The sequence below is a fragment of the Aulostomus chinensis genome, chromosome 4, assembly GCF_037954235.1.
Source record: "Aulostomus chinensis isolate RoL2024-O1b breed Wild chromosome 4, RoL_Achi_v1.0, whole genome shotgun sequence".
Taxonomy (NCBI): Eukaryota; Metazoa; Chordata; class Actinopteri; order Syngnathiformes; family Aulostomidae; genus Aulostomus; species Aulostomus chinensis.
This window is the reverse complement of record NC_141323.1, coordinates 25,866,864-25,891,933: the sequence shown is the minus strand read 5'-3', so window position 1 is coordinate 25,891,933 and position 25,070 is coordinate 25,866,864. Positions and strand designations below refer to the sequence as shown.

At 42.3% G+C, this 25,070-nt stretch overlaps 1 long non-coding RNA gene and 1 other non-coding gene across 2 annotated transcripts; both read left to right on the top strand.

Moving 5' to 3' along the window:
• The first annotated feature begins 359 nt into the window (after nt 1-359).
• trnas-aga (transfer RNA serine (anticodon AGA)) lies at nt 360-441 on the top strand. The gene has a single exon. It is a non-coding gene; the product is annotated as a tRNA-Ser (tRNA).
• A 23,241-nt stretch (nt 442-23,682) lies between these two features.
• Nucleotides 23,683-24,527, top strand: LOC147264502 (uncharacterized). Its single transcript, XR_015112652.1, has 3 exons — nt 23,683-23,811; nt 24,040-24,153; nt 24,303-24,527. It is a non-coding gene; the product is annotated as an uncharacterized LOC147264502 (long non-coding RNA).
• Nucleotides 24,528-25,070: the final 543 nt, after the last annotated feature.

The window sequence follows — 25,070 nt, the reverse complement described above, 5'->3', positions numbered from 1 at the left end:
AATTTAGGCCTGAAATTGGAAAATAATATGAGCTAGCTAGCAACGTTCGCTAGTTAATGTTAGCAAGCTGTCAATATTTAGCACCATCAAATAGTTCAAACAAGGTCAACAGCTGTTATAATGATGGTCACATGATTCAACCTTCCTCCTGTGTGACCTCTTTGGAGGTTTTAAATGCATCAAAGAAGTACATGAATTTTTTATTGCTTTTTGACTTTGTCAGGAAGCTCCAGTTCAAAAAAATAAAGCAAAACAAATTTTGTCACTAAATTATAAAAGAGTAAGTGTGAAATAGTTTGTGTTTGTGAGAAGATTAAAAAAATCTACTACTATCCTCTACTAATGTGCACGGGAGTGTAGTTGTTGTGGCCGAGTGGTTAAGGTGATGGACTAGAAATCCATTGGGGTCTCCCCGCGCAGGTTTGAGTCCTGCCAACAACGTTAAACTGCTTTTCCAGAGTGTGTGTGTGTGTACATGCAGACTTTCCCTTGTGACAGATGATTTGGTTTGGAATCCATCTTAGTCAGGATGTTTTGAGAAAATTCTATCATGTAGTTGGAGTTATTTTGATTTACAACAATGGAAAAAAAATCATCTCCCCTCCAAAAACCCTCCTCTTCAACTTTGTACCCAAGTTGTCTCCTCATCAGGCACCACAGGATCCGGTAGGTTCAGTTCAAACAAGTCATTAGAGATTTAAAAAACATTTTGTCCATTTGACATCAGGACTGCTCCCAGATCATCTCAATGAGCTCACCCCTGCACCAGAGTACCGCCCAAATTCATCAAGGACAGCAAACATGAGCAGGTCGAGGTTCACCTCCATCTTTGGAGGTTGTTGAATTTCCTCCTGAGGACCGTCAGGCTGTTTCCTTACTTTGCTGTGACACAACAGCAGACAGCAACAAGGACTGCTGCAGTGCACTTGGTAAAATCACCATCTGTAGACTGGACCAATATGCTGATGTGATCCTTTGATTAGTTTAGAATCAGTCAGAGATCAAAGACTGAAGCAGGAGATCAATGCACAGAATTCAGAGATCAATGCACAGAATTCAGAGTTCAAAGACAGAATTCAGAGATCAAAGACTCCTGGAGCGTTGCCCTCTCTTGTCTTTGGTCCTGGATGTTACTGAATGTTTTACACATTTCTTTTGAAGAAAAAACTTGCATGACATTTCAAGGAGTTTTTCCTGCCAATACAGGACAACAGCCACTCACAAACCAGTGCTGGACAAGTTCCTTCAAAGCTGTAATGCCTTATTTCTTACTAGTTACTGTCATTTTAAAATAATTGGTTCCATTACGATTGTGTCTGCTAGCGCTTGGTGACTGTACAGGAGGTCTGTGGACCGCAGGGCCACAACAAGCCCATTTCTTCAACTCTCCATTTAGTACAGAGGTCCCCAAGTATGGACCAGTGAGGATAAATGTGATCATGTAGAAGTCCTTTTGTTCTTCAACTTGTCCAACTTGATGGTGAGTCTCCTTTTATCAGGGATTACTGAATGCTTGTGTTATTCATGGCATTGTTAACACTTTATAAACCCTTCATTCAGAGCTGTAAAGAACCTTTAACCTCATATCCCAGACATCAAAGTGGGCCACTAACCGGTGAGATGAAGCTATGCTATGCTGCTACATTCTGAAGAGGTAAAGTAGCAGGTTCTGAGAGTGATGGCTAACCTGGATGTGTTCATCTCCTACTTTAATATCAGCATCCCAACTTGGAGCTCTGACCACCTCCAGCTTTTTGTTCCTGTTTCTGCTTCAGTCAACAGGGAACTCAAACCTGCAATAGAATCATCAACAATAATGGAATAGAAAACAGAGGAAGACAAAATATCATAAACTTACAAAGCTGAGAAATGTTAATGAAGAAAAATGCACACATTATGATTGAGGCCAGAAAGTAAAACTCCACACCAAATGTATTTTGACATGTAGGGATAATGAACTTGAATGTGTTGAAATAGCAGATAAATGAATCCACTATCACACAACAAGATGATGACCCACTACCACAAGATGGCGTCACAGATCCTGATGCTCTGTGCCGGAAACACCAAGCAAAACATGACTAAAACGCTCCTGTTGTTCCCTCCATGAAAAACTGTGGCACTGATGAGAAGAAGGATCCCAGCGTCCTCTGAGGATCCATCGCCGCACCATTCGGTAGAAGGATGATCGGGTCGGCACCAGGAGAAACCCTTGTGTCTCCGATGCAGGGAAGATGGAGCACTGAAGAGGCCACATTGTGGCGTCCTAAAGAGGACATTTGGTGGAGCCTGAGACAGCAAACATCATGCCGCCCTTCATCAGAAGAACCACAGCACTTCAGTCACGTGACTGAAGTCATCCATTCATGTGACTGAAGTCATCCAGTCACGTGACTGAAGTCATCCAGTCACGTGACTGAAGTCATCCATTCATGTCAGTGATGTCACTTGGCAGGACTGTCATTGCCGTCTCATTCTAGAAAAGAATCCAGACTCCACATGTGGCTCCCATGATAACTGATGGACCTCTGGTTGGAGGCTGGACGATGATGTTTGGTCTGGGGGGTTAAGATTGTGGGGGCTGTTTCAGTTCTCGTGCTGAAGGCTTTCGCCATGACAGTCAGACTCTCATCTGTCCTTCATGTTCCCTCAAATGTGCAGTGTGGACCTCACACACTGAATTTAGCCTGAAAACTCTTCATGAAAAGCAGTAGACTCAGAGTCTCTGTGGCTCAATCGGTCAGCGCACTCGGCTGTTAACAGAGAGGCTGGTGGTTCGAGCCCCCCCAGGGACGATGAACAGGCTCTACTGGTTCTTTGGATCTCTGGATGAGACACTTTGTGGTAAAGCCAGATTCTGCCAGTCCCACTGACATATTTCAGTCACACATGTTCAGAGATGATTTTGTTTTCCTGAATACATTTATTATTTTCTGATCACCTTGTGGATTTTTCATCATTCTCCTCATTACCATACTTTAGGTTGCAGTATGTACACCTTAGTTAGTCTTGGGTTTCAGAAATCATACAGCATACAAATAATAGCAGGTTGAAACACATTTATTTAAAAGAATTTAACATGGTTACACACACACACACACACACACACACACACACACAGCCTGTCTTTGGTATAACATGGTCTGTCATGTTCTCTCACATTGCACAACAACAAAACAAACAAAGACGGCCATGTCCAGTGTGGTCCTGGATATGACGACTGGACTGCAGGGTCCCAGTATCACTGTGACAATTCTTTTACCAGCTATGACCTTGGACAAGAACTTCTCAGGAGGAAACTTATCATGGTGGCACAGTGAAGAAAACTGGACCTGAGCTGCCTGCTGAAATCTTGCAGGTGAAGGACAGAGCTCCACCTCTTTGACAGACACCACCACTGTTGGCTCATGTCCAAAAGTGTGTCAGTTTTTGACACACACGCATCTAAACACACACACACACACATACACATGCATGTTCTTGCACACAGAGACTTTTCCTCTGTTTTTGTTTTTTACTGGTTTTGAACCAGTTGTTGGTTTCTGTTGGTTTGATTTGCTTGACTTGTTGTTGTTTGTTTGACCTTGCAAATCAAAATTTTGGGTTCTGGCTTTTTCTGCTTTTCATTTTGTGTTTGTATTAAAGTTCTGTTGCTGAAAAAGAGACTTTTTTCCCTTTTTCTTGAAGTAAATATATGAGGGTCTAAACTGACCCATAACACCATGGATGTTACAAAAGTTAATGATATTAAAATAAAGAACTAAAAGACTGTTCTAACACCCCTCAGTAATGGTGGGGAAACACAACAACCTTTTGTTTATTTATATGATTTTCTTGAGGTTCATTTTATTATTTTTTTAATTGAAATTGAGGGTTTACTGACTAAAAAAGGTCCAGAGGCCCACAACAAAATATTCAAATCAATATTTCCATGGATAAGGAAGCCTAACAAGGTAACCAAGAGATGGGAAACAACTTGGATGATGGAAAATTGTTTTTAGTTTATTTTACAGCTGATTGAAGACGTGGGTCAAAACTGACCGTTAACATAAGAGATGGGAACATGAGTTGATCCACATGATCCACTGAAGCGCCATTTTACCCTGCCACTGTGGCCACTGAGGTCACCATCATGAACTGGAGTTGGGAATCTTGAACTGAACCTGGTATCACAGCGACACCTACTGCTGCAAAATGGAACAGCAACATTGAACCCAAGTACAGGATTGGAGGGAGACTGATGGTCTCTGTTTGGGTTTTTGAAAAACAAGGAGGGCGTTGGTTCAAGCTGGATTCTCAGAGACTATTTCCCCAACCTCTACATTGGCATCTACACTGTCATCCAGTCACATGACTGGAGTCATCCAGTCACGTGACTGTGACTGAAGTCATCCAGTCACGTGACTGAAGTCATCCATTCATGTCAGTGATGTCACTTGGCAGGACTGTCATTGCCTTCACATTCTAGAAAAGAATCCAGACTCCACATTTCCTCCTATCTATTATTGTGTACCACCCTCCTGGTCCTTACTCTGAATTCTAAGAGTTTATATCCAGTTCAGTTCTCAAAACAAATTCAGTCATGAGTGTTGATAAATTTCCTTTTCTCCACTGATTATATGTCAAGGTTTGTGTGGGGAGCCTATCCCAGCAGCCTTCTGACAAGAGGCGGGGTTCACCCTGGTTGAGTCACCAGTCCATCACAGGGCCAACACATAGAGACAGACAACCATTCACACTCACAGCCACACCTACAGTCAATTTAGAGTATCAATGAGCCTCGTCTCCTCTTGATGTCTTTGGACTGTGGGAGGAAGCTGGAGTACCAGAGAGAACCCACACAGACACAGGGAGAACATGCAGACTCCACAGCTGGGGCTCAAATCTGGAACCTTCTTGCTGTGAGGCCACAGTGCTGACCACTGCACCATTGTGTCCCCTGAAAATGCCACCAGATCGTTTGGATTGTCTATAAAATCAAGTACACATGAACATGAAGAGGTTTTCACAGGGCTGGTGGTGCAATGGATAGCATGACTGACTACTGTCAGAAGATTCTAGGTTCAACTCCTGGCTTGCTCACTTAAAACTTTATACTCAGAAGCTTTCACACCTGAAGTGTGAACCACTGCTAAAAGTCCCTGAAATCCTCCAAGGTTTCCTCCTTGTCTGCTGTAAACATGAACACATGCATGGCTCCTGCTACCTCTCACATGTTAAGCTGGCACTTGACAGTGACAGCAGGAGAACAAAAAATCCCAGAGTGTCATCAACATTTCCTGGAAACTAAATGATAGAAGCTTTTGAATTTCTGTATCAGAAAAAGGAGAAAGGAGCCCCAATGAAAGAGTGATAATTCTTTATTTTGATTTTGTTCTTCACTCCTACACAAGAGAGGGAAAGTGTCGGCTGGCTGGGAGCAACTGCCTGCTTCAGAATGGGACGAGCCTCAGGACTTTCCAGTGAGAGCTGCAAAGCTTTCACTTTATCAATGGAATCACTGGGAAAAGAAACTCATCCTGTCAGATGAAGGCCAAAGAGTTTTGCTTCACTGTGTTGAGGGAGGGTTTGTTCAGATGATTCTAGAAGAAGAAATCAAAACATCATCAATTAAAATTCAGAAGAAGTGAATGCAGAGTTTTATTGATGGTTTCAGGAATCAGCCTCTGGGTTCGTGGTGCTCCAATCTTCAGACAACTGAAAGTGATGAAACCACCTGTGTTGAGTTGTCTTCCATCATGGAAAACTGAAAGGAAAAACTCACACAATTAATCATTCATTGGTTAACAGTTAGCTAAGCTACCAGTGGTCAAACCTGCAGCTGAGGGAACAAACAAGAGCAGGCTAACATTTGTATTTTAATTTTATGTATGCAAAGAATCAGAAAGGCAGTTACAATGACATCATCAATACAAAACCTTGGGCTCACAAAGATGAAGTGAACAATTTCCACAATCAATCCCAAATTTAAGGACTGAAGTTAGAAAATAATATTAGTAGCTAGCTAACGTTAGCTAGTTAACGTTAGCAAGCTGACAATATTTAGCACCATCAAATAGTTCAAACAAGGTCAACAGCAGTAATAATGATGGTCACATGATTTAAAAGATTAAAAACAACTCTCTGTATCAATGTGAGATAGAGTTACAAAAATGAATAGAACATTACTCACTGACTGAAAATTGAAAAAGCACCAGACTTTGGTCCAGAGCTTGGTTCTAATGTGACTTGACAGAACTTTTTAGGGCCTGAGCCAGAAGGAACATCTGGCAAAGACTCCATTATTTTCCCACTTTTTTTTCTTCTTGCAATCAACACTGCCCAGAGTTCATCTGCAGGAAATAAAATTCACACATTTGATAAAGTTTGGTCAGACGGTGCAGACACACTTGACACCCAGAGAGGTGAGCAGGTTTTGGACCAAGTTGAAGCTTGTGAAGTATTTGAGACAGAAAATGACAGAAAGCTGTGGCTGTGTTCTGGTTCTGCATGTTTCAGATTTATTCCCCTTCCAGTAATGTCTTATTTCCAGCTCTGCTCTCCCTCAACTACTGTTTAGTGTCATATTTATTTTGCTGACTACTTCATTGACATGTGGTCAAAATGTCTTGTGTTTCCTGAAATTAACTGAGTGCTGCTCAGTAAAGTTGACATGACTTGAGATTCTATTCCTGCTTGGTCCATTTCAACATTCTTATCCTTCCTAGCATTGGAGATAAAGTATCAGTAGGGGCTGTACTTGATTAGTACTGCATATAGTACACATCAGTCACTGCCATTACACAGTGGAATAGAAGTTGAAATACTGTTTACCAGCAAGCTGAAAACTGTTGTGGTATTTGACAATTCCATTGTTTCTGAATGAAAATCATGTGAAGGAGAATCATTGAGACATCCTAAAAATGGCTGAGGTCTGCTGAGCTGCAGCAGGTCTGAGCTGCTTTTGATGCTCAGATGATGAGGAGGCAGTGAATGTTGGGTTTGGTGGAGCTGAAAAAATGCTGCAGGTGTTGAGAGGTCTGCTGGTGTCCAGGACTTCCTCTCCAGTTCTCAGCTTCTCCCTGCAGTTCCCACAAACACCACAACAGTCCTGGAACCCCTGCAGATGGTGGAGGACCACGATGACCCCGATGCACCATCAGGGCATCAAAAAGCAGTCCTGATGATCAAAAAGGTCCTTCCACTCATTCAGGGTCAACTCTAGAAGAAGCTTCTGGAACAGATGAGCAAACACTCTCAACTAGAAATCATGATTTAAACACAATGTTGATTTTTACAATTTCCTTCAATGTTTTAAAAACCATCAAAGTGGACAGAAGCCCAGATGGTCCAAACCTGTTTCCTGTCTCCTGCCATTGTGGAGAGCCTCTGTTCTGTCCTGCTGCTGTCCAGTTGTCTCTACTGAGCTCCTCTGCTGGTTCCACCTTGAAGAGGGTCTGAGCTAAAATTGAACCTTGGGGAACTTCAACCTTTGATCTCAGAGTTTTGTGTTTGATCTTAGAATTCTTTCTTTGATCTCACCTGAGACAAAGACATCGAATCTCAATCTGCTGTTGAGGAGGCGGTGATCGTATAGTGGTTAGTACTCTGTGTTGTGGCCGCAGCAACCCTGGTTCGAATCCGGGTCACAGCAGCATGAGACAAATTTCTTGTGTGTATTGATGGACACAAACCAAGCAGAAATTTCCCACTATGCAACAGGGTGGTGTTTGGTCAGTTTTGAGCAGGTGTCAGTCTGACAATGATGTCATATATTTTGTTATCACTTGACCAGACCCAAAATTAGGCTCCAGGTATCAGTTTCTTCTCAATGCTAATGTCTGCTAGCTTAGTCTGCTACTTTGATGGCTCTGACTACGAAAAGGTCCAGACCCCTGGATATGGTGGTTCCTACCTAAATGTAGATTCTGTCAGCTCATGTTTTGAAATCAACTCACCATGAGCACAAGTAGATTTCAATGGACTGCAAATGTGTCTCATTTAATGGTAAACATGTCAAATATAAATTCCATCACCTGAGGAGGTCTGCTGCTGGAATTAAGCTCCAGATATTCACAAGATATTTTATATCTTAAAATAAAGCATTTTTATGTTTGATTTATTATTCATTAGCCTGCTTCAAGTGGTGTGATTTTATGTGTCGTATATTAAATAGAACTTTGTAAACGATCGTCCCTGAGGATGTTGAATGATGTCAAAAAAGTGTTCTCTAAGCTCTCCTTTCCTCTAAATAGAGGAGTCTCTGCTGAGGTCGTTCCCTCTCTGAGTCCTGATGTCTATTCAGATGCACCGAGAGACTCAGGCAAACAGAAGACAAGGGCAAGTGAAGTAACCTGAAAATGAGAGGGGACGTTCGACATCAAACTAAAACAGGAAGAACAGGACGCAAATGGGATATCAAAATAAGACAGACTCTGAGACATGACCCTCCAGTTCCTGCTGCTTCCAGCTCTTTATATCGAGCCCCTCGTACAGTGGTTGAGAGAGACCACAAATATTAAAGGTGTCCACATAAATGGAGAAGAACACAAGGTGGCGCTGGACGCTGATGATGTTTTAACATATTGAAGTGAGCCCCCTAACACAGGACCTGCATTAATAAAACTCTTTGAAACACTGGGAAGCTCTGCTGGATATTAATTCTCCATTCTAAAACACAGGTTCTGACCTTTAATCACTCACCTCCAGAACACATGGAGGAAAACCTCCACCTGGATTGGGCCAGAACTCCTTGAAGATGATAGAAGAAGATGGAACTCCATTTCCTTTCTGAGTCTGAGTCACAGGATTGATAGAGTAAAAATAAATGTCGGACCACAAAATCTCTTTCTAGTTCCAGGACCAACTGGAGAAATTGCCTTCAAAACCGTTTCTGAATTGAACAAAATGCTTTCCAGATTTATCTTGCAGGGGAAGAAACCCAGGCTCAAATTTAAACCACACCATGAATGAGCCCCAGTTCCTGCTGTACTGGCCCATCAAAATCTGGAAAAATGTTTCCGTAATGTCCAAATCTAAATGAATAATTTGGAATGTTAACAGGAGAATATCACTACAAGTCATTTAATGATGTGCTTTTAATCCAGGGTTCAAGCCTCATGAAATGAACCCTAGATTTAAATCCTGGATTCAAAGAGAGTAACAACTTTCTACTCACTTGTGGAAAATGGAAATTTAAAAGATTTGAAAGCCTGAGAAGAGAATATCACTGAGAAAGTCTGACTTTTTAGAATCTTCTTAGGTGAGCAATTATTTTTGAACACGACATCAGAAATGAAACAGACTTTAATGATCCAATGCTGAAAATATTTTTGGCTGCCCATCAAGAAACAAGAAAAACCTCATATCGTATGTTGTTTTCCGTTTGACCTGATCTTGGTTGTCAACTAACTGGCTCATTGGCTTTCTTGATGGAACAACAAAAGCAAAAGTTGAAGACTTGGAATATCCAGACCTCTGGCGTGATTCTCAGCTGTCATTTAAATTTCACATGAACTCAGTGTCCAAGCAAATATCTGGTGGGCTAAAATTACGTTTGTTGTTCTGTTGACTTTTTCCACAAGAAGTCCGGAAAAGTATGATAACACAGTTCATGTTCCTCATATTGGACTCCGCTGGTGGTTTCTATGGGAACACTGGTGACGGCCCCAGGCCTGGGGTCCTATGCAGTGTTCTGTGTGCAGGGTCCTGTTGGTGGGTGTGTTTGTGTCTTTGCAGGTCTGGAGCAGCCTGGTCATTAGGCTGACTGGGAGGACCAGGCCAGTGTTCCCAGTTAGGCCTGTTTAACCCCACCTTCCCACACATTTGTCTCCCTTTTGTGCTCAGCCGGCGTGCTGTTGTTGTCCTTTTGTTTTTCCTTGTTTTCCACCAACAACATGCAGTACACATTGACATCACATCCACACACTCACCTCCACTGCTGACACTGACTTCCACACCTTCCGCTTATTCCTTTCGAGTAAGGGTCGCGGGGGGCTGGAGCCTATCCCAGTGGCTACGGGCGAGAGGCGGGGTTCACCCTGGACAGGTCATCAGTCCATCACAGGGCCAACATAGAGAGACAAACAACCATTCACACTCACATTCATACCTATGGTAAATTTAGAGAACCCAAGTAGCCTAGTCCCCAAATTGCATGTCTTTGGACGTTGGGAGGAAGCCGGAGTACCACAGAGAACCCACACAGGCACGGGGAGAACATGCAAACTCCACACAGAAAGATCCCGTGCCCGAGCCGGGACTCAAACCCGGAACCTTCTTGCTGTGAGGCCACAGTGCTAACCACTGGACCATCGTGCAGCCCTTCCAGGTGTTTGGATTGAACCCATCATTATTTCATGTATGATTCCCAAAGTGTCAGGATTGAGGGTTGTGGATGGTGAGGGAGACCCAAACGCAGACATTTTTGGTGAACAAAACAGGGATCGTGACACAAAGACAACTCCACTGGTCAGTATTTATTTTCAAATGTGTCTGCTTGAATTTCCCTTCATACTTGAAGCAACTTTCAATTCCTTTCAGCTCACAATGCAACCTAGAGTGTAGAGATCATTTGTTTCTATGTCTGCCTAGAATCAGCAAAGAAACTGGTCATCGCACATTCATATTTTCCTCAAGTCAATTTTATCATTTGGAAACCATCTTGAGGATATTTGGAGAAAGTTCAATCTTTTAGCTGCAGTTACAGTGACTTGCAACACTGCAAAAAATAAAAAATCACCCCTCCACAAACACTCTTGTCCAACTTTTGTGCCCAGATTTTCTCCTCATGAGGCAGCAAATCAAGTCAAGTCATTTTTATTTGTATGGAACCAAATCACAACAAAAGTTCTCTCATGACTCTTTACTAGTAGAGCAGGTCCAGCACCAAACTCCTTCAATGAATCTACACCCAACAATTCTCCATCAACAAGCACATCCTGCAACAGCGGTGATGAAAACCTTCCTTTTAACAGACAGGAATGTCGAGCAGATCCAGGATCAGTGGGGACGGCCTTCTGCTTTGTCTGGTTGTATTTAAAGCTCCATCAGATTGGAACAACCTTTCCTCCTCACTTCGGTCTCTCACTTCCTTTCTCATCTTCAAATCATCAAGCATTTTCAAACATCTGCTCTTGTTTCTGATGCACCTCAACTTTTCTCTCCAGGATTCACTCTGTACTTGTTCTTGTTTGTTCTCTATACTGTACATATGTGGATATTTGTGTATGAATATGCATTGTGTTCTTTAATGGTGCATGTAAGCAGTATTTATTTAGATGGGTGTTGAAATGTATGAGTATGGGTACACAGGCCCACTCTTATTCTGCAGTGGGATCTCTGATCATACTTTGTATAATACTGGATGGTGAGTGATGGGGTTTGGCTTTGGGGAACATTGTTGGCCTGTACTTGGGTGTATGATGTGTGTGTCCTTGTGTTGAAATGTTTGGTATTTTGTTTAGAATCTACTTGTATTATTGTTGGTCATTATTTGTCAGGACCCCCTCCAAAATGAGATGGTGCATCTCAAGGGGCTACCCTTGAAATAAAGAATCAAGAATGAAGGTGTATGCTTGTCTTGGTGGACCCTCTGCTCCTCAAGCTGAGTCAACAGATTCCTGTGTTGCCTGAGTCATTGTGTATGGTGGCTGGCATTCGGCGCTTTCACCGCTGCAGCTCGAGCTTGATTGGCTGTCAGGACAGGTGTTATTAAGAATGGTAGAGGTGACAGTTTTGGCAGGACAAGTTGCTCCACATTCAGGAGATGGTGGGAATTTTAAAGGCTGGTGACAAACTCTTTCACTGTGTGGTTCAAAGTCCCTGGTTTCCTTGCAGCTTTGAACTGAGCAGGTGTTCATTCACATATCAGTAACAGGGTGACACTTTATCACAGCAGTGGACAAACATCAGCATTCATCACACAGCAGCTCCTCTGATCAACAGAACAAGCTAAAGTATTCTGGAGAATGAGGCCATGGATCCTTCTACCTCTCACATGCTAAACTGGCACTCTACCATTTGAGCTAATTCCCCTGCTAATGAGCACAGCAGATAATGCAGCTTGACCTTCATGCATGGTTGGCTGAGCGTCACCAGTTGAAGCTTCTCTGGTTCAACAAACCCTTGGGACCAAGACACAAATTGGAACCTGTGCAGGTCTAGACCCATATTGAAGTTGGTGGAGACAATTGACTGAATGAAAAGATTTGCCCAGAGTCCAGCTGACTTTTCTGAACTGACTCCTCATTTCTGTGTGGAGTAAACATCAGAGGAGGAGGGTGCAGGTTCTGCTTTGACCTCCTGACCTCCTGGGTAAAGCAGCGTAGATGTTGAGCTTGAAGGAGTTGACGGCCTCCTTCATCTTCTCATTGGTTTGCTCAGCATCATGAAGTGTTGCTGAAATTCAACATGTCAGCTGAGGCCAGAGATTCCTGTGTTCCGTGAGTCATTGTGTATCGTCTCTGTTGTTTGAAAGCACAAAGCTGTTCCTGATGGTCCAGTGTGTCATATGTTGGGCTCCCACAGCTGTAACTGGGGTTTGAGCTCCGTTAAGGGAATGGTTTTGTGGAGAGAACGAAGCACAAGAATTGACAATTTCAGCAGGAAAGGTGACCATTGCTCCACAATGTCAGTCCCAGGGGGAATTCATGCTTCCCCCAGCATGGCCCTATGATCAACAGAAATGAACTGCCAGTGGAGATCCTCAGTAATCCAGGTCATGGTTTCTCTAGATTTCTGTGTTGTAGTCAGGACACTTGCAAATATCAGCCTCTTTCCTCCATGATCTCTCATTTTTTCTGTTCTCTCCATTTCTCCTCTTCGTTTCTATTCCTTGCTGACTGTTGTTCCTCATTTGTGGCAGAGTTCAGTCAGTGGACCAGACATTTTGCCACTACACTGTCCATCATCAGGGCATTTAACATCCAGGACTGGCTCCCAGATCATTGCCATGACCTCATCCCCTGCACCAGTGGACAGTTCATCAAGGATGGCAAACATGTGGGTCTCAATTCCCCTCCATCTTTGTAGGTTGGTTACATTTCCTCCTCGTCTTTAATACATCTTAAGTTGACATTTTTCTGTTTTTTCTTGGCTGCCAGGCTGTCTTACTTTTCAATGGCACAGCAGCAACGAGGGTTGCTATGGTGAAGTTGGTAAAATCCCTATCTATGGTCTGCAGAAATATGCTGAGTTCTTTTTTTTTTAACAGAAATTCAAAGACTGACCAAGGACACCAAAGCACAGAATTTAGAGATCAAAGAAAGAAATCAAAGACGGAAAAAGAAGATCAGAAAATGGCACAGATCAATAAGATCCATGGACTCATCAGTGAAGGTTTTCTTGTGGTTCACGGTCACTTTTTGTCGTACTGGTGTGATGATGTCAGACCCTTCACATTCAGTTCAAACACTACAAAGTGCAGCGTGTGATGCAGAGGGCAGCAGTCTTGTGCTTGGTTCCGTCATGGTTCTCTGCAATTTTAGCAAACTCACCAAAGACCTCCCTGAAAGCAGGATAATTTTCCCAGAGTTCTTTTTTGACCAAGTACCAATTTGTCCCTCTTTCAAAACAACAAACAAAGATGAGATCAGATGACATGGACGATATGATATGGATGTTATTTATGGCTTTCAAACTCCAAATATTCAATTTTTTCTTCAGGGCTTTTGAGAGGTTCTGGGTAATGAATGAAAATTTAAATTGGACAGAAACGACATGCAGGGTCACTGTGTGTGTTTACGCGTGTGTATTTCTTGATTTATCGTGCTGGAGACCATTTCCATCATCAACACTGATCAGGAGTCCTCTTCCTCATGGGGACCAAAGACCGTCCCTGATGCAACACAGCGCAGTTTGTTAGTTCTTGCATGAATTTCAGAGTCAAGGTCTGGATTGAGTTTAGTTTCAAATAAAGATTAAGATACATTTGGTTAAGATTAAGATTAAGGTTAGGCTGCACATAGAATGAAGTCGATGGAATGTTCTAATAAGAATAGCTGGGCACACCTGAGTGTGTTTGCATGCAGACTTTCTCTTGTGACAACTGATGTCATTTGGAAACCATCTTGAGGACATTTGGAGAAAGTTCAATCTTTTAGCTGCAGTTACAGTGACTTACAACACTGCAAAAAAAAAAAAAAATCACCCTTCCACAAACACTCTTGTCCAACATTTGTGGCCAGATTTTCTCTTCATGAGGCACCAAATCAAGTCAAGTCAGTTTTATTTGTATCAAACCAAATCACTACAAAAAAAGGCAAAAAAGGCAAACCTCAGCGGTTCTGAAACTCTTCTCCTGAATCACTCCTGAGCTGCAGCAAGAAAAAATACCAGTGCCCAACCAGATCAACTTAATGGCTGCTAACAGCCTCAGACACTTGATTTCCATCAATCTGGAGCCAAGAAGGCCCTCACCTGTGGTTCTCCTCCAGGAGGGTCCAGGTTCTGCCATTGTGGCTCCTTGTGCCACTGCCAGAGAGCCTCAGCTGCACACTGCAACATTTCAACAGGAGATTTACATTCCTTCAAATGTCCTGACATCTTATTCCAATGGTTCTGTTCCATCTTTATATTTTAAAATCAATCACACAATGAAAGCTGCCACAGCTGGTTTAAGTGAGAGAACACACTAAGAGATTTGAAACCAGTAAAATATGCTTTTCTGTGTGCAAACTAGTGAGGGGCATGGAAGGATATTTTACCACCAATACAGAACCCAAACATTAGTCATGTGATGAGATGGTGACTGAGAAGAGTGATTATGAATTTAATGGACAAAATGTGAATTGAAAGAAAATGCATTTCTTCTGTAGACTTTGATCCAACATTTGAAGTTAGATTTTGGTGGCTGCTCCATGTTGGAGGAAACCAGGCCGATGTTGGAACGTCACAGGGAAACTCGTTTGCCTCCTCAGACTGTGTGGCAGACTGCAATATGAAATGAATTAATTCATTGACAAAGTAGAATTTTTTCCACTGGAGCGACTGGCTCCTGAGTTGTTGCATTTATTGTTAACATTAAACACACAGTCTGTGTTCATGGCAATAAGAAATTAATTTCATTTTTCTAAAGGACAAGAAATGAACCAGAACATTAGAACCACATAATATCTCTTTATCAGTTTGTTCCATGGGACACATTCCAGACAGGAAGGTCCCACTGAGACTTGAACTGTGATCACTGATTCAGAGTCCAGAGTGCTCACCATTTCACCATGGAACCAAACACAAGGAGGAGTTTCCTCAAAATACAACTTGACATCACCTGCAATCCAAACTGTTGATATTTGGAGGTTCATCTTGCTCTTGTTCCAGACTACATTGCCAAAAGGAACATGAACCACAAGGAAATCATGGAACTCCAGATTTATTCAGGACTTTCTAACTACATCGTATGACCTGTGAGCAAAGACTGGCCAGGCCTTCCTTAATTTATCAATTAATTACTGCTTCAACAAACATGCCACATAATTAAGTTACCAGAATTTCTCTCATTGAAAAACCCACCAGCCTGATTTCTTGACATGACATGAAAAATTCTCCAAACCCACACAGTTGGGGTCGATAGATACAAGGTTAACCAGGAGGAATCCTGCTCCTGAACCATGGATGGAACAAAATCCACTGGAAAACTCAGCAATTCCTGAGTGCCACATCCATCCAGGAGCTTGGGTCTCCACTTGACTGTGATGATCCATGAGATCCAAGGAGGACAGAGGAAAGAAGGATCCTGTTGGAGATCTCCTACCTTCTTCCTACAAGTCAGAGGTTCATAACCTCCCTTGTTGGTGGTGCCCTCAACCTGCTGAGAGCATCACTTAGTTATCTACAGAGAAACATAGCAGCTCTTCTGAAGGCTGCAGGAAACCTGCTGGAACTGAGACTTGGACTCAGGTCACTGGATTCAAAGTCCAGGGTGCTAACTGGTCCACCATGGCATCTGGGCTTTACTTACCATGTAAAAAGGACCACAGTGGTCGTCTGGTTTTAATTTTCACAAACAAATACGGTTTAAAACTTTTAGACAGTGACACAGGGCTCGTATTTGAAGGGCCATGGGATGTGAAATATCCCAAACCTCTGAGATCAGAGCGATCACTTTGATCTCAGGGTCCTGACCTTGGGGGTTCTTCCTTTGGTCTTCCAATACTTGTGGTTTTTATTGGCATAACTTTCAATTTGCACGCAAAAAGAGAATCACAGTCAATTTAAACCCAGCAGACAGTGTTTATTTCTAATGAATCAGACAATCGCACAAATGAGAATTAAAGGAAAAACAAAACAAGAAAGGTTTAAAAAAATCATTCACCACTCTGAAGCTTTTGAAAGTTCATTTGAAGGTTTAAAGGTGGTGGTGAGGAGGACACCCTGATCCTCCCTGTCGTCACTGCCAGGATTCTTTCTTCTGGTGCTGTGGTTCTTCTGATGAAGGGCGGCATGATGTTTGCTGTCTCAGGCTCCACCAAATGTCCTCTTCAGGACGCCACAATGTGTCCTCTTCAGTGCTCCATCTTCCCTGCATCGCAGACACAAGGGTTTCTCCTGGTGCCGACTATCATCCTTCTACCGAATGGTGAGGCGATGGATCCTGGGATCCTTCTTCTCATCAGTGCCACAGTTTTTCATGGAGGGAACAACAGGAGCTTTTTAGTCATGTTTTGCTCGGTGTTTCCTGCTCAGAGCATCAGGATCTGTGACGCCATCTTGTGATAGTGGGTCATCATCTTGTTGTGTGATAGTGGATTCATTTATCTGCTATTTCAACACATTCAAGTTCATTATCCCTACATGTCAAAATACATTTGGTGTGGAGTTTTACTTTCTGGCCTCAATCATAATGTGTGCATTTATTCTTCATGAACATTTCTCAGCTTTGTAAGTTTATGATATTTTGTCTTCCTCTGTTTTCTATTCCATTGTTGTTGATGATTCTATTGCAGGTTTGAGTTCCCTGTTGACTGAAGCAGAAACAGGAACAAAAAGCTGGAGGTGGTCAGAGCTCCAAGTTGGGACGCTGATATTAAAGTAGGAGATGAACACATCCAGGTTAGCCATCACTCTCAGAACCTGCTACTTTACCTCTTCAGAATGTAGCAGCATAGCATAGCTTCATCTCACCAGTTAGTGGCCCACTTTGATGTCTGGGATATGAGGTTAAAGGTTCTTTACAGCTCTGAATGAAGGGTTTATAAAGTGTTTACAATGCCATGAATAACACAAGCATTCAGTAATCCTTGATAAAAGGAGACTCACCATCAAGTTGGACAAGTTGAAGAACAAAAGGACTTCTCCACGATCACATTTATCCTCTCTGTCTCTGCGTGGACACAACAAATGAGCTGGTTCAGAGAAACGAGGCAAAAAAAGCTGGATGAACTCTTCTTCATTCCAAAAATGACTTCACCCTTGAACACTGACGTCAGTTCATTTTATAGGGTCCTCCATTTTTTCATTTATGTGACATTGCATATTGGGAAATAATTAATTATAAAAAAAATACTATATTTTGATGAAAACTATATTTGATCAGGAAAACTACATTGGGTCAAATAAATCCATTGTTAGTGACAGTGTTACTAATTTTAACTTTAGTGCTCTGGTGCTGATTGCCTCATTAAGATCTTCATGAAGAAATAAACTAAAATTTGTAAAAAAAAATTTTTTATTTATTTATTTTTTTTTTTTTACAGAGTTGGCAGTTTGAGCATTGAATCTTTCTTTGTGTTGAGAACAAACCCTCAAAGCCTTCATGTTTCAGTTTGCTTCACAGCTAACAGACAAACACCTCTTAGCCTGGTTCTGGTAGTCCAGGTTTAAACACCAACACAAGGATTTTATGCTGATTTCTTCACATGCAGCTGAAATCTAGACTTCAAGTGTTCATGTGAGGTTACAGCTTCACGCCTGTTTAGTTTTCAACAAATATTACGTCACTTTTATGCATTGAGCTCACTAACGAACTTTAGTCTCAGTAGCTGAATCTGTTAGGGGGAAGGCAGTGTGGACCGGCAGGAGCCTCCTACAAAATGCAATGGAGAGAAGAAGAAATCCTGAGGAGTCGCTATGAGATTGAAGTGTTAAAGACGTGGCTCCTTTGGTGGTGATAGGATTTGAGCTATTGACTCTATTTTTAGTTTATTTCAATGTTATTGCAAACATCAGCTGCTCACTTATCAGCTAGCAAGTAAACAACAGTATTGTTCAGTGTGCTAGCTGAAGTAGACCGAGCGGTCAGTTGAGTCTTTATTTCCATGTGTGCTCATGGTAGCAGGGGTTTAGATTTCTAAATGTAACCCTTTTACCACCGGCTCCAATATTAAAACCCACCTTAGGCTTACAGGGAACACTTTAACTCATTTCAAATATCTTGTATGGTAAAAGTCCCATCTCAAATAATTAATATCAATCTAGGGCAATGTATGATTCTCACTCTTAAATATTCAAATGGAGGCTGTGGGGAGTACACTTGACCTTTAAACTCTGCTGTAAAGCTTCAGTAACAACACACAAATTCAATGAAACAACACAAGATTTCAGTTTAGAAAATGTATTAAAAGCTTGCAGAAAAACACATTCAAACCTTGAATAAACAAGACTATAGAAAATAAAAAAACCCCGGGGTATATTGTTTGTCTCTCTTTCAACTGTCTAATTTTATTTCGAGTGCACTCTTGTTTACTTTCGTTGGCCCGCTTTAGTTGGAGCTCATGATGGAAACCTTTACCAGATCCCCCCGTGTGTCGGTGAAGTCAACAATACCGGACCGCAGCCGATGAATCCCTCGCTCGTTATGGCAGCAACCGTCCCGCTCGCAGCAGCCCGCAGCAACAGACCTCCGTGACTCGGCAGCAGCGGCACATCCTCCGTTAACGACTCTCTCCCGAGGCGACTATCCGAAGCTCCTGTCCCGTCCGTGCAGCGGCGTCTCCCTTCAGCGTGGACAGCGTTAGCCTAGCTCCCGCTAGCTTCTGTAACTGGACTTGCCTGGTGCTCAAAACACAATCGGTGGCGGAGAATCCGACTCACGCACTCCGATCACGTCGGTCAATTACAGTTCACAGTCCGTTACCGATAAAAACTCCTCTCCGACGACACACAGTCTCCAAACTCCGATAACGTTACGCCATTACACGATGCTCCTTCCTCGCGCTCGTTTCTCCCGGAAGTGTAAACACTAAAGGTCATGAACTCACGCACGTAACCTAACGTAATAGAATTACTTTAACATTTTTTAAAGACATTCACACCCCGTGAAATGATGTTTTTTTGAAAGTTACTAATTTTAAACAAATTTTATTTACATTTTAATCTCTTCTTCATGACAAATACTTATTTATGTAAATTTTAAGTTAACCATGAACTGGCATTTTATTCTTAATTTATTCCTGTGAAAATCATGAAATAAATACCACTGATTTATCAGAGTATTACATCAACCTAGGATTAAATTAAAGCTGCAGTCAGCGTTGTTTGGGCCTGAGCCTCCTCCCGCCCACCGGGGCCGAGTAGCAGGGGTCGTCCTGAATGCAGTGATGAATTTTATGAAAGCGGTGGGACTTGTACACTGCAAGCAACTGCTGTAAATTTACTACAAGATTTCAATAGTATCACCGTTTATAAAAATACAGTACTTTGCCGTTAATTCTAATAGGAATCTGTTAAATTACACCCCATGACTGTTTAACAGAACTATGCTGTAATGCTAAAATACAGTACTTCACTGTAAATAAAACAGTATCATGCAGTATCTTTGCCTGATGGACGCAAGGAGAATCTCCTGATCTGCACATGTGAGGCCAGAGCCTTGGTTTTCATCATCCATCTCAATCACAGTCATTTGGTGAGTAGCGATTGCATTTATTGTAGACATTGGCGCAAAGTCTGTAGGCCAGTGGAGGCTAAGTGAAGTTTCCAGTTTGTGTGGCGACACACACGAGTGGGGGGTGCACTTATTAAAATATAATAGTGACCAAAGCCGGACAACGCCACCTTGGGAATTTTGCCAAAGGAAATAGTTAACGTACCGACCAAAAGGCACTCACAGGTTCATTTACTAATTGGCAGGAGATGTGGTTCCATGACAAAAATATTTTATTGTAAACAGGCCAGCAGATTAAAAAGAGAACAAGAATGAATCTAAACAAGTCTGGAGCTTACCAGTGGGGGGGAGGGATCCCAAGGCAGAAGACACCCTGATCAATTGGGACATCACATTTAAAAAACACACATGATTAAAGCAAAACAGGGGTGCACAGCACACAAGAGGAGAAGAGACGCCAGGACTGTGAGCTTCCAGTACCTGAAACGAAATGACAATTATAATTAAACACCAAAACTAAAAACAACAAACAAAAACCAGAACCAAACTCAAACCACAATTTAAAAATTAATTCGAGAAACAAGATTTAATTATTAAACACAAATTAGCAAGGAAAAATAATACAACCCAAAAAAAACAGAAACGAGTTAATTTCTCCATTGCTAGACCAGGGAGCTAACGGATAGCCGTCCAGCAGCTTGCTACACCCTGAAGCCCAAGCGGAGGAATGGGAAACAATGCAGATCCAAACCTTCAGAGCACCATGAAGTACAGTTCAGTGGCGCCACACGGTGGACATCAGGATCTGGCAGACCCTGGTTAAACAAGGTGAATTACTGAAACAACCTCCAGTTCAACACACAGCGGCTTCCAATTCGTTAACACAGAAGCAGAGCACTCCAGTGAACACAGTAAACAGTGAACAAACAAACAAGCAAAACATGTGTAGATGGCCAGTAGGTCGCAGAACAGGCTAGTAGCAGAGCAGGCTAATAGAGCAGGAGCCTGTAACAAAGCAGGACAGTCTGTAGCCAAACAGCAGCCAGAGCAAAGCAGGGTAGTCTGTAGCAAAACAGCAGCCACAGCAAAGCAGGGTAGTCTGTAAAACAGCAGCCAGAGCAAAGCAGGAGCATCTAGCAAAGCAGGATAGTCTGTAGCAAAACAGCAGCCAGAGCAAAGCAGGGTAGTCTGTAGCAAACAGCAGCCAGAGCAAAGCAGGAGCATCTAGCAAAGCAGGATAGTCTGGCAAGACAGCGCCCAGTAGCAAAGCAGCAGCTAGTTGTTCCTCAGTGTCACGGCTCACCAGCTGTGCCAATCAGGTGTAGATCGCACGCATGCCGAGCAAAGGGTTTCACAGCTAGTATGCTGTGGCAAACAGCCTCTGCACGTCAGATGGGGGGGGGGGGGGGTGTTTCCCCACTAGCAGCGATTAAGGGACCGTGTCCCAAAAGCCGGACGCCTACAATTAAACATGTGAATATGAAAAACGTGCATGATCAGCATGCAACACGAGCTACAGGGAGCTACTGCTACATACCAGCAAAGACGGTGGCGAGAAGGCAGACGTGAGGCGATCAGAGGCGGAAGCGAGGTGACCAGGAAGTGGGAGGACCACGGACCCCAAGAGCAAGAGATTGACCAGGTAGATGCTGCCCCTATTTATAGAGCAGCGCCTCACACTGGTTGGCTAATGATGGTACAAGCCAAGTCAGGCATCACCAACCAGTCTCACTGCTAGGATGGGACCTCTCATCCTGCCACATTTGCATTGATAATTACACTCGGTGCACATCATGCTAGCCAGATTTAGCAGCTAGCCAAAATGTTGAAAATGCTTGCAAATTAATCCAAAAAACACAGAGAGTTGACTTTACTTTTTACATCTCGAGCCTCCACAAATTAATGTGTGCGACATCTGTATTTTGCCTGTGAATTCATGAAGCTTTCTGATAGTCTGAACCATTTTACAGTACACACAATATACGTGTCACACAACAGTTAAGTCGGTTCATATTAAGATGAGTGCACACTGACTGTGTTTACATGCAATTACGTTCCTCCATCTTGTGCTAGGCTACTGCTCTGGCATGAATCTGTCTGATGGCATGATTACAGTGTCCTTAAGGCCATAGATCAGAAGCTGTGGTTGTATTTGTTTAAATAAGAGTGGTTTTAGCATCGTTCAAGTGCCTGCTCATTTGTGTTGATTTTTCTTTGTCTCTGATATTGCCTACAGATGCAGGAGCCTATTTTCCAGCTGCCCTGATCCTAGTAAGTACTTGCCTGTCCATCACATTTCACAGTTAATCAGTTATTTTTTTCAGACCTCAAACATTGAAATAGACAACTATGTTATCTGGTCAAAGAAGCTGTTTTTTTCTTCTTCTTCTTCTCTTCTCTTTTCTCCCTGTTTTTTTGGATCTCCAACACTATATCTACATGTATATATTTGATGGCTTATAATGTCTCATTCATCTGAGTGAGTTCCAACACTCCTTTTTTAGGCGCTTCATTGGAATAAATCCTGAGAGTGTCTGCATGTTTTCCCTGTGCTGGTTCTCTCCAGGTACTCCAGCTTCCTTCCACAGTCCAAAGACATGCAAATGGAAATGCAACTCTAAATTGACCGTAGGTATGGCTGTGAGTGTGAATGGTTGTCTGTCAATATTTGTTGGCTGCGGTGGACTGCGATGGACCACTGACCTGTCCAAGGTAATGTCCCCTCTGGGATAGGCTCCAGCCCCACCCTGTGACCCTTAACAGGATAAGCGGAAAAATGGATGGATGGATGGATGGATGGATGGATGGATGGATGGATGGATAGATGGGTGGGTGATCACTCACAGGACTGTGAGTCTCTCACTCTGACCAGTTCATGCTATGGGACTTACACTGACGTAACCTGATTAGCTCAGTCAGTCGAGCATGAGACTCTTAGTCTCAGGGTTGTTGGTTCAAGCCCCATGTTGGGTGTTGATCTTAAACACCACTGCTTGTCCTCTCAGTTTTGAAAGCTTTGTTTGTAAATTGTCAGAAAAATCAGTGAATAAACAATACAAACTTAGGCTTTGTCAGAAATTCCATGCTTCCAAACTAACCAAAATGAAAAAAACAAAAGGTGAGACTTTTTCGTGCGTTCGAAAAATTTGTATGCGCTTCATTGTATCCGCTTTCTATACTTCCATGCATCCCAGCTTATTTCTGTTAAGGGTTGCAGGGGGAGGCTGGAGCCTTTCCCAGTGGCTTTCAGGTGAGAGGCAGGTTTCACCCTGGACAGGTAGCCAGTCCATTGCAGACAGAATACCCACGCAGGCACGGAGAGAACATGCACACACCACACAGAAAGAACCTGTGCTCGAGCCAGGACTTGAACTTGCTTTGAGGCGACACTGTTAACAACGGTACCACCGTGCCACCCATTGACTGTAACACATTGTAAACAATATACACTCTTGTTATCATACAACATGTAGCCCTGTACAAAAATCAAATAAATTACATCGCATAAAAAGCATAAAAAGATGTGTTAAAAAGTTCAAAAATAAATAGAGTTCATGATCTTTAAAATTGGTTATAATGTGAGCAGGTTAAAAGCATAAATATAATATGTAACATTTAAAAAGTAAAACTATTTACAGTTAAAAAATAAATTCATATAAAGGTCTTTAAGTTCTCTGAGTCTGTAAAAGATCAGTGATCTGAGAATAAGGAGAGGGGAAGAAGCCGTGTTTATATGTAACCTCAATTGTTACCTGTCAATCATTTCATTCCTGTCTTATCTTTGGGTGTATTAAGACCGCAAAAGCCAATGAGAGGAAAGTTACTGTGTAAGGGGTGGGACTAGTGGCGCAGGTTTGTGAGGTGAGTAGTTAGCGCGCATGGGGAGAGAAACAGAGGCAATGATCAGAGAGTTAAGAGGGGAGGCATCGTTTGTGTGGAGAGCATTTAAGTTTATTTTGGAGGTCGACGACTGGTGGTCCTGATGTAAACTTCTGTGTGACCTTCGAGAGGTGAATATTTATGCCTGTATTTGCGCTTTATCTAACTGTTATAGTGAAAAGAGACTGGATGTGTACATGGTTAGCGACGTGCTAGCTAGGGATAGCATTCCGTGCTAATGTGCCTGCAAATCGTAGCTTTAGCGTTGTAATATTTTTGGAGCGAAAGTAAAGGTAATGCGAATTCGACACGAGATAATGTTTGATAATTGTGGCTAAATTAAGATAATATGCTTGAAGGAGACGGACATTGGAGAGAGAGAGACGGGTTTCCATCCGATGGCTCTGCTGTTCTGCTGTGCCCTGTCCTGCTGTGTTTTCTTCTTCGTGACTTTCGCTGTCCCGCCATTGCGTGTGAGTGTTTGGATTGTGACTGCCACCGCCATTGCCATTACCATTCAGACTCTCATCCTCCATTCCCGTTCTCCCCCTTCTAATAAAACCCTGGATTTGTGAGGACTAACATACACATACACATGCACTTGCTTTTATTGTGTGCTCAGCTGCGAGTGAAGCGGCCATTACAGTTGTGAAGCCCCGACCTCACACGAGCTTCAATAAACAGGCCTGAAACAGGTAAAAATTTAATTTAAGGTGTTTCATATGAATGTGTGTGTGCCCACAGGTAAAATATTGAGTTTTAGTTGTTGTAAATTAAAGAATACCGTTTTAGAAGGTAACTTAAGGATTCTGAAAGGGATTAAATATGATGTATATTTTTAAAAAACAAAAGGGTTATCTTTTGTAGAGGAAACTTTTTTTCCTTACAATTGAGGTGTAAAGGATGACTTGAGGGTATTTTATGTGAAACTATCTAACTAAAAAAGATTTTTATTTTCAGTGAAACGAAAGTTCATAACCAAGAAAGACACTGTTTGTTTTGTTTTGAAAATCCTCTTACTCATTGTTAATAATTTTGTTCATTGTATTTTTATAATACTAGAATATATTCAATTTTTATTTCATCCATCTCTGTGAACAAGTACCTGTGAAGGATTAATTTGCAATTCTTTTAACTTCAGCTTGAGGAAAGGGCAGCTTTGAGTCTTTGGGGACCAGCATGAGCGAGCTTCCCTCACACACCTTTTCTTGAAGCGCCCTCCACAGCTTTCGAATGGAATGTCATGCAGTGTGTAATTTGAAGTAGACAGATTGCAGATGCAGTACTTTTCTCTAGATGACATCAACATTCTTTTCTTTGTATTGACAGGACAACTATTTGGTGTGTAAAAAGACCGTGAGGCTGTTGCACATCACATTTTTTTTGAGGT